The sequence below is a fragment of the Suricata suricatta genome, chromosome 15 (assembly GCF_006229205.1).
Source record: "Suricata suricatta isolate VVHF042 chromosome 15, meerkat_22Aug2017_6uvM2_HiC, whole genome shotgun sequence".
In the NCBI taxonomy this organism is placed as follows: Eukaryota; Metazoa; Chordata; class Mammalia; order Carnivora; family Herpestidae; genus Suricata; species Suricata suricatta.
This window is the reverse complement of record NC_043714.1, coordinates 5,299,085-5,307,292: the sequence shown is the minus strand read 5'-3', so window position 1 is coordinate 5,307,292 and position 8,208 is coordinate 5,299,085. Positions and strand designations below refer to the sequence as shown.

Sequence of the window (8,208 nt, the reverse complement as noted above, 5' to 3'; positions counted from 1 at the left end):
CCTACACTGCTGGTGGGAATGTAAGATGGTGCGGCCGCTCTGGAAAACAGTGTGGAGACTCCTCAAAAAACTATCCATAGAACTCCCTTATGACCCAGCAATAGCATTGCTGGGGATTTACCCAAGAGAGACAGAAATGCTGATGCATAGGAGCACGTGTACCCCAATGTTCATAACAGCAATGTCAACAATAGCCAAAACTTGGAAAGAGCCTAAATGTCCATCACCTGATGAGTGGATCAAGAAGATGTGGTATATATACACAATGGAGTACTACATGGCAATGAGAAAGAATGAAAGATGGCCATTTGTAGGAAAGTGGATGGACCTTGAGGGTGTCATGCTAAGCGAAGTAAGCCAGGCAGAGAAGGACAGAAACCATATGTTTGCACTCATAGGTCTAACAGGAAAACAGGACAAACCTTGTAGTTCAAATTTGCATTTCCTGGTTGCTCACTTTAGGTCCTTCCCGCCCCTTCCTCACCTCCTATTACCCCACCCCCAAATTCCACAGCCTTGGCCGGCTACTGTTTCTCACCAGCTCCGTGTAACAACAACAGCTAATCCAGTGGAACATTTTCTAACTCTCTTGAGTGGCTCTTGTGAAATACGCATCTCTTACTTCAGTTAATCCTAACCAAAACCCTACAGGGTAGCATTGTTATTCTGTCTCATCCTATGGGTAGAAAATTAGGCTCCTGGAGTTTAGTAACTCGGCCAAGGTCACACAAGCATAGTGGCAATGCTGGGATTCAGAGCAGGTCACCTGCCTTTGGAGCACAGGGGCTTGTCTTCCACACAAGGGTGGCCTGGACGCTGGGGTCCTGGTGTAGATTCCTAGGTGTGTACCTGCAAGATTTCGGTTTCCCTCCTCGACCTTCCTGTGTCTTTCCATTTCATAGGAGGGGCCCTCTGACTTGAATCTCATATTTGCTCCAGCTCCTGGTAACTATGGAAGCCATTGAGTTCTGAACCCCTCTCCTTTGTGTGGGACCCTGTTGAGCTGCTTAATTCTTGTTACTTCCACTCTCTCTCCTCACAACACATCTAAGAATCGCCCTAGTACTGCCCAGCTGCTGTGGGACCTCAACACTGTCATGTGCCTGGGGTGCCTGCTCGCCCACCCCTCAGCGTCCTGCATACAAACCCAGATGGAACTGTGGCATAAGGTAATTTGTACTTGGCAATAACTCTTCTAAGGGCCTTGTCCCTCTCCAACTCTGCTTGACTATAACTGATATTACCCTGAGCAGCAGTTAACATTAGTCAATTAGGACATTATCTTCTTCTCTAGTCTCATCCTAGGTAAAATCCTCACCACCTAAGCAAGACTTCCTCAGTGGCCAGGTCTGGTCCAGCCTTTGGGAATTCTTTGATTTCCTCACTCCTTTCCATTTCCCAGCTCTTCGGGGAGTCTCCCCACATCCCCACAACCTTCCACTCTCTTGTGCACAATTAGAGCAATGTGCTGTTTCCACCAATTGAGTGTGAACCTACCAGGGTGAATGATGTGGGTTGGACCTGTGATTTTCAAGCTTGGATGCGGGTCACATTCACCTGAGAAACTTCAAACTACAGAGGACAAGCCTGTGCTGAAGTCCTACCGCAATGTAGGACCACCAAGCAAGACGTCTTTGAATCTTGCTGGCTTGTGCATGATGAACAGTCATTATTCACGACTGTCCTAGTTTCTTTTTTTAAGTCTTCAATGAACTCTTAAATTAGTAGGCTACGTAAACCACCTGGCCCAAAGCCTGAAACATAATAGGTATTCAGTGAATGCTAATTACTTTCCCTCTTCCTTATTCTAGTCATTACATGCTTTATAGCCTTCATTTGTTTAAATAAACATTTAAAACAGATTTATATTTCCTGTATTTCTTCCTGTTCTGTATATTTATGGCTTCTTCAGCCAAAGGTTCTCTGGCTTACTCTTGACCTTCAATTATCCCTTACAGACTCTTTCTTTGACAGTTTAATATTAAACTCATTTGTCAGCCTTCATATTTCTCAGAAGTCTATACAGTTATATATCCTGCCACCTACTCTTTATCTATTTTTAACCATAATCCTTGCTTCTTTATTTTTTGCCCTAATTTTCTTCCAGTAAGTCATAAACTGGACCTTGAAATCTCAGCGCCATTGGTTTGCTGTGCTTTTACAAGTTTAATGTCTTTAAATTAACTTTATTGAACATTATTGGAAGACCTTAGAATTTCTTCACATTTAAATTTTCCATCTGGAACAGTTTGTACAGAGAGGAAAGGTAGATGAGAATTTCAAAGCTAAAAGAGATCTTGGAATTTATCAGCTTACTTGCTTCATTTTACAGAAAAAGCCACAGAGATCCGTAGTTAAAGGGAGCTACCAAAGGTTACATTGGTACCTAGTTACAGACTTGTTTTTTGTAGGGTTTGGTAGAAGGGAGACAGCTCATGTTTAATTGTGACATTTTGGGTTTTTTTGTTTATTTTTAAGTGTATTTTTAAAAATATAGTTTATTGTCTAGGTGGCTCCCATATAACACCCAGTCCTCATCCCCACAAGTGCCCTCCTCCATGCCCATCACCCATTTTCCCCACTCTCCCACTGTCTTCCACCTCAGTTTGTTCTCTGTATTTAAAACCTCTATGGTTTGCCTCCCTCTTTGTTTGTAACTATTATTTTCTTTCCCTCCCCCCATAGTCTTCTGTTATTTCTCAACTTCCACATAAGAGTGAAATCATAGGAGATCTGTCTTTCTCTGACTTATTTCGCTTAGCATCATATCCTCCAGTTCCATCCACGTTGTTGCAAGTGGCCAGATTTCATTGTTTTTCACTGCCGAGTAGTATTCCATTGTATATATACACCACATCTTCTTTATCCATTCATCAATTGATGGATATTTGAGAATTTTAAAGCATGAGTGAGAAAAGCCGTTTCTCCTTCCAGGAGAAACAAGACATTCATTCCTCAAAATCTAGCAGATCTCTCTGTATGAAGGCTTTTCTTCTGGCTCCATCTCCTCAGGTTGCTCCCCACCCCTGCCCCAGAGGAGCAAGAGAGACCAAAAGCTAACCTGCATTACAAGCATCTAGCAACAACTAAGATACTTCTTCACTCCCCACATCCAGTGTACGGGCTTCACAGTGTCAGAGGAGAAGAATTTCTCTACCCCCTAAGGTCCTTCTAGTTGAGTGAAGAATCAGATTAACAGGAGAAAGATGAACAGGAGAAGATCAAATTTAATTCCATATGAGCTGGGAATCCACACAGACATGAAATCCCAAAGACAGGCAACCTGAAGCATGTATGTCTTTCTGAACTGAAGAGAAAGGGGCAAGGGTCTGGAACTTGGAAGGAAAGGGATGCACTTCACAGAAAGGGGAAGAGAGTAAACATTTGGTAAACAAATGTTGGCTGGACCAGTTAGCAACAAGAGGACCCAGAGGACTTTGATCAAGCAGGCGTCGCTGGGCTCCTCCAGTCTACTTACCTCATTCATATCATAACTGCTGGAGTCCAGCTCCAGCAGGTCCAGGGCTCCCTGAAGGATGGACAGTGTCAGTGAAAGAGAGCAAGAAAGCCTCAGCTTCTTTCTGACCACCAGGCAGGCATCTTTGCACTGACCTACGAGCCAGCTTTATTTATAGAAAAAATGTATGGGGTCAGTACAGAAGTGGCATTTGCCTTAGACAAGGATTTCTGATGACAGATTTCTTTGGTGTGTAAAAATTTCCCAGAACATAGATTGGTAGAAGGCTCATGGATTATCTTTGTCAGTAGATTGATGTAGGTGATTTAGATGCTTATCATATGGAGAAGGAAAGTATCTTCAGCATTCAAATACAAGGTAATGTTTTTAGCATAGCAAAGGCAAAAGCCTGTTTGCTTAAGGGGAAGTATAAGAAAAACAGGGTTCTCAGGAAATGCAAATGTTTGCTCCCATAATCACAAAAGAAGAAGTTCCTACAATAAGTTCCTTCACAAGGTACAATCAGCATATTTTAGGATAAGAGAGCAAGTCACTCCCAATAACAGCCAACAAGGTACCTTCAGGGTCGGTTCTCAAGCAAAATAATTGAGTGGGAGTGGATATTGGTCACCATCTGATGGCAGGAGGCCTTGCAAACCTGCCTTACCTCACAAGGAGTTTTCTCAACTTAGCGCGTTCAGAAAATGGCTTCCAACACACAACACAGTTACTATAGTGATAGAGTTGTGGGACTGCTGAGTGCAACGCTAAGAAAGAGTTCTTGAGATAGTTTAGGGTGCAACTTAGTAAGTTTATTTGAGTAGCATGGGGACAGACCCAGTTCTGATGTGTGAGGCTGGTGGTTATATGTCTAGTGCTCAAGGGTGGTGGGGGTTGGTGTATAGGGAGTATTAGATCATAAATGCCTTCAAATTTCTCTTTGTAAAATTATTTTTGCAAGATTTCTCATTCAGTTAGTTATTAACTATCAGAGAGATGTACAGGCCGTCTAAGACCCTTTAAGAATGTAGCAACCAGCATGTATTGTATTTGATCCTTATGGAAGCTATTCAGGCTATAGGTGAACCTTCTGGGCTAAAGGTGAACATTTGTCTGCTTGTATCCCTCGCTCTCTTCCTGGAGCAAACCCTCTGCCTAAATTCTTTTTAGGCAGTTGAAGAGGAAGTAAAAAGCTTTTCATGAATCTGCTGCCTTTTAATTGCTTTTTAACTCAAAATCCTCTTCATCCCAAAGTTCCTATCTTGAGGCAGTCTGCTTTTAGCTCTAATAATGGAAAACCAACAGAAATAAATGTATAAAATGGAATGGCTTGAATTACAAAGTCCATTCATCCAAGGGTGGTGGAGGGTAGGAAGGAGAGGCAGGACGATAAACCGCACAGGGAGAAAAACAAGGTATTACATCAGTCTAGACACAGAGGCCGGCAAGTGTTAGAAAAGTGCTGAGGAAAATCCCAGGGCTCTTTCAGGTTCGGGATGGTGTTAAAAATCGACAAACGGGTGTCAGGAAGATTGTGCCTTACGGCCACTAGAGACAAAAATCCCAGTTTCTTTGGGAGAAGGAAATATGCAGAGGGCCCTGGGCAGAGTGAGGCAAGGTGAGCAGAGAGACACAGGAACAGGGAGCTGCCACAGGGTCCTTCCAACCCCACCCCTCCCCTCTCGACGCAGATGGTTCCGGGGCCTGCAGAGACCTACTCAACAAAGGGAGCCCCTCTGAGGAGGATTGGGGCTCAGGGCAGACTGCAGGTAAAGGTCTTGTCGAAGAGTCCATTGCTTAGGAAGACCACCAAGAAGAGGTGCAGCTGGTTCATTGCCATGCGTTAAGTTGATATGAGTCAAGGAAGGAGAATAGAGAGGTAATGTACAAGGATTGTGTTCCTATGAGGAAAGCCAAGGGCAAACCACATCCAAGCTAGTAAGGCGAATGACTTTCTGACCGATAGCCACTGGTGGGCTTTGATTCGTTTATGGAACTAGAATGTTCAAAGCAGTTTAGTGAGTAGAGAGGGACATATGCAGAAGACTAACAAAGGGACCAAAAATATGGGTAGGAAAGAGACTTACAACAACCCTTGCATGAAGAAGAGAGTTAGCAGCAAACCGTTGAACACGTGAGCAATTATTTTGCTGAGACTAGGGAATAGGGGGAGGCTTTCTCCCTGATACCTCAAAAGCCAGATCAATCCTATCTAGAAACCAAATGACACTGGCTAAGCACAGAGAAGGAGAACCCAAAGGACACTGGAAATTTATGTGCGAAAGAGTTCAGCCAAGACCAAACATGTCCAGTCAACCCTGGATCACTGGTAACTTATGCTGTTACTGACTGAAGCTCAGGGATACACACCTGATGAAACAAATGAAGAACACACAGGAAGACTCTGCTTCCAAACGCAGCACTGGAAAATTCCCGGAACAATACCTGGCTGCATCTCCTGCTTGTGCACTACGCCTGCTCCCTCTACTGTCACAAGACACTACTTGCCTTCCTTCAATGCTGCTCCTCTCTTTAGTCCTGGATTTGAGCATCTAGCTTCAAGATGGCATGAATAACCCAGACAGAGACTTTGATTCTTTTGGCAAGGTCCTGGAGAAAGGTTTTGATGCTGTTGGCTATCTCTTCACACCAACACTATCAACTACAAAGAAAAGAGAGAAGGGTCCCCCAACATTTCATCATAAAGAACATTGGAGCCTTGGTGGCAGGACCTCAGCCAATCCTCACCCACTGCAGCCTGCTCACTTTCTCTGCACTTGGTTGCTTCTCCTGACACTGTGTTCCCAGAGTCATACTCCTTTCTAACGATGGAGTGCCCTGGGTTTGGTCATTGGGCTTCTTCCCATTTTAACGTATACTTGTTCTCCTAGTGATCTTAACCAAGTCTTGTAGAATACATGAACATCATATACACTGACAATCCCCAGCGATATCTTCACCCACACCTCTCTCCAAAGAGAGTACACAGGTAACTGCCTACTCAAAATCTCCATTTGGCTACTTAATAGATGCCTGATAGGGCATCTGTGTGACTCAGTTGGTTGAGCACCTGACTCTTGATTTTGGTGGAGGTCATGATCTCACAGCTCATGAGTTCAAGCCCCATGTCAGGCTCTGTGCTGGCAGCATGGAGGCTGCATGAGATTCCCTTTCTCCCCCTCTCTCTGCATGCCCCTCAAAATAAATAAATAAACTTAAAAAAATAAATAAAAACAAGAGACCTGAATGGCCACTGTCTGAGCAGACACACGCAATACTATAAATATACTATACCTTTTTGTTATTCTTAAGTAGAATTAGACAATCCAAAGCTTTTAATACAAATATATGTGTTGTTTTTCTCATTGATTAATAATTAACTCAACAAATAAAAAAAAGTCTGTGACTTCATTAACTTCCATTCTAGTGAAGGAAATAGTGAACACGCAAAAACAAATACATACTAGCAGAGAAGGTCAAGGCTATAGCACAAAAGCAAGGAGAAAGATGGATAGGGGTGTTTTCTAGGAGAACATCAAGAGGACTTCAGTGATGCAGTGAGATTTGAACAGACATATGAAGGAACAGAGGTCACATCCATATGGATACCCGGAGAAAATTCTCTAAGAAGAGGAACAGCAAGTGCAAAGGCCTTGATGTGCAAACCTAAGTACAGCAGATGCTTTGTATGAGAATTCTGTCTTCCCCCAAACTAAGGTTCTTGGGGTACTTTTCTAATAAAAAGGATAGTAACAAACATCATCATGATAGGCTCAATATTATCTATGCAAAGTTATCGAAAGGAAGCAATAGAAATTCTTGTGAAATCTTACTCAAAAACAGAAAAAACTTATTTCTGACTCAGCAATTTCTCTCTCCGGAAGATTGTGTTAAATACAACCAAAAAACTTAATAAAAGTTTATCAAATACTTATTTGTGACAAATCTGTGCTCTTCCTTAGGAATCTAACCAAATAAAGAAATTAATAAAAGAGGTTCAAGGGAGATATTTCAAAACCTAGAGGTTATTGTTTGTGGGTTGAGTATGGATTGGATCAATTTCAATTTCCTGATTGAAATTAATCTTGTAATTTCTGCCTCTTGAGCTTCATATGACTTGTGTGGCCCTCAAAGTCGCTCTCAGACCATGCAGTCTTTGGCACAATGCCCCAAAGGCAGAGGGAATAACTAGAATCTATCCAAGGAGGAGTGAGCAGAGTTACAAAGCATCTTGCCCTCAAAGCCAAAATTTAAGCCTGGAGCACTTGATTCCAAATCCAATGCTTTTCTCTTTTTATTTTGAAGATCTTTAAAAACATTCTAGATTTTTACAATGATTTAGAAATCTTTTTGCAGGAGAACATACTTGCATTAACTTGAAATAACTTGGAGAAAGGTATATGTTATATTGGTTTTATGCCTTAGTAAAATTTGTCTGGGCCAAACTGTGGATGTTACAAACTAAATATTTTATATGATAATAATATAAATGATTGCCATAAAGTCTCCAATCCTGCATAAGTATATGAAACTTGGAAATATCACTACTGAAACAGATTCTTTAAAACACATTGAGAGAGCTGTTCAAGGTGAAAGTTTATAATTGAATTAGGTAGCTATTTGCATTGATTATTTTAATATCTTCTCTTTTTAAGTCATAATTAATAAGTGCAGACATTCTATTAGGTTAATAATAGCATTTCCAAAATCACTGGATAGGCAAGGAAAAGAGCTCTTTGCTAGTTTACCTT

At 41.9% G+C, this 8,208-nt stretch overlaps 1 pseudogene; it reads right to left on the bottom strand.

The window, feature by feature from the left end:
• Nucleotides 1–5,392: 5,392 nt before the first annotated feature.
• Nucleotides 5,393–6,132, bottom strand: LOC115279453 (annotated as a pseudogene).
• Between the last annotated feature and the right edge of the window lie 2,076 nt (nt 6,133–8,208).